This window comes from Silurus meridionalis, chromosome 24 (assembly GCF_014805685.1).
Source record: "Silurus meridionalis isolate SWU-2019-XX chromosome 24, ASM1480568v1, whole genome shotgun sequence".
Classification (NCBI taxonomy): Eukaryota; Metazoa; Chordata; class Actinopteri; order Siluriformes; family Siluridae; genus Silurus; species Silurus meridionalis.
Window position 1 is genome coordinate 316,120 of NC_060907.1, and position 2,328 is coordinate 318,447.

The following is a 2,328-nucleotide window of genomic DNA, read 5'->3' on the forward strand; positions in this document are numbered from 1 at the left end:
TGTAATAACAGTGTAGTGTAATAACAGTGTAGTGTAATAACAGTGTAGTGTAATAACAGTGTAGTGTAATAACAGTGTAGTGTAATAACAGTGTAGTGTAATAACAGTGTAGTGTAATAACAGTGTAGTGTAATAACAGTGTAGTGTAATAACAGTATAGTGTAATAACAGTGTAGTGTAATAACAGTGTAGTGTAATAACAGTGTAGAGTAATAACAGTGTAGTGTAATAACAGTGTAGTGTAATAACAGTGTAGTGTGTAATAACAGTGTAGTGTAATAACAGTGTAGTGTAATAACAGTATAGTGTAATAACAGTGTAGTGTATTAACAGTGTAGTGTGTAATAACAGTGTAGAGTAATAACAGTGTAGAGTAATAACAGTATAGTGTAATAACAGTGTAGTGTAATAACAGTGTAGAGTAATAACAGTGTAGTGTAATAACAGTATAGTGTAATAACAGTGTAGTGTATTAACAGTGTAGTGTGTAATAACAGTGTAGAGTAATAACAGTATAGTGCAATAACAGTATAGTGTGTAATAACAGTGTAGTGTAATAACAGTGTAGTGTAATAACAGTGTAGTGTAATAACAGTGTAGTGTAATAACAGTGTAGTGTAATAACAGTGTAGTATAATAACAGTGTAGTGTGTAATAACAGTGTAGTATAATAACAGTGTAGTGTAATAACAGTGTAGTGTAATAACAGTGTAATAAGTTTGTAATAAGAAACAGTCAAAGATGCAAAAAAACAGCATGTAAACAGTGTAGTACGGTAAAGTATAAATAATAATAAATAAATGATGGTGGAATGGGCTGAGATGAGTAATGAGTGTGTGTTAAGTGTTAAATCCAGGTTATACAGTTCAGTAACACACATCGAATGAGTGTGTGTGTGTGTGTGTGTGTGTGTGTGTGTATGTGTGTGTGTGTGTGTGTTGTGTGTGTGTGTTTGTCTGTGTGTGTGTGTGTGTGTGTGTGTGTGTGTGTGTGTGTGTGTGTCTGTGAATGAGAGTTCCATTTTAGTTCTGTGTATTGAGGAGCCTGATGGCTTGTGGGAAAAAGCTGTTGCACAGATTTTGATGTGAGGCCCAAATGCTTTTGGAACCGTTTTCTTGATGGCAGGAGAGTGAAAAGTGTGTGTGACGTGTGTGTGGTCGTCCACAATGCTGTTTGCTTTGCAGATGCAGCGTGTGGTGTAAACGTGCATAATAGAGGGGAGAGAGACTCTGATGATCTTCTCAGCTGTCACTATCCTCTGTAGGCTCAAAGCAGCTTTACAGAATTTCACAGTGAAGGTGAATGTGTGTATTTTCAATTCAATTCAATTCAATTTTATTTGTATTGAGCTTTTAACAATGAACATTGTCTTAAAGCATCTTTACACAGATAATGTGGATTAAAAGTGAATATATGAGTATATCCTTGACTATATCCCTGATGAGCAGCCATGGAGACTGTGGTGGAGGAAATGTGAGAATGTTCTACCACCTTTAGTGGACTTTGATTTTCTAATACTAGAAGTCCAGAGTTTTGAGATCTCAGGGAGCGTGACGGATTGTAGCGTGTTAGAAGACTGGAAATACATGGAGATAAACCATTTAGTGTTTTATAAGTAAGAAGCAGTAGTTTGTAGTGGATTTGAAACTTAACAGGAAGCCAGTGTAGGGATGAGAAGATTGGAGTTACATGGTGATATTTTCTCGACCTTGTGAGAACTCTGACTGCTGCATTCTGGACTAACTGAAGCTTGTTTATTAATGACGCTGGACATCCACCTAGTAATGCATTACAGTAGTCTATTCTGGAGGTCATGAACGCATGGACGAGCTTCTCTGCATCAGATATAGACAACATGTTTCTTAACTTAGAAATATTTCTAAGGTGAAAGAAGCTGTTTTTGTAACTTGGTTGATGTGATTTTTAAAAGATAAGTTGCTCTAACATAACTCCCAGGTCTTTTACTGATGAACTAGTGGTTACAGAACATCCGCCTAAGTGCAGGTTGAGATGCTGGGGATTCTGTATACTGGTTTTTGGGCCGATGAGCAAAATCTCCGTTTAATCAGAATTTAATAGTAGAAAGTTAGCCATGCCTTCTTATAATATTTCCTAAGGGAAGCATGTATATTGTGAAAAGCAGGGGTCCTAGAACTGAACCTTGTGGCACCCCATAGTTTACTTGCATTAACCTGGATAGCTCTCCATTTGAGTCTACAAAATTATAAAGATCATACAGTGGTGAAAACAGTCTTCTATACCACTTAACATTCAAAAAAGAGAATAAAGAACTATTATTTAATATTTGAAATAGAAATATTTGAGGGA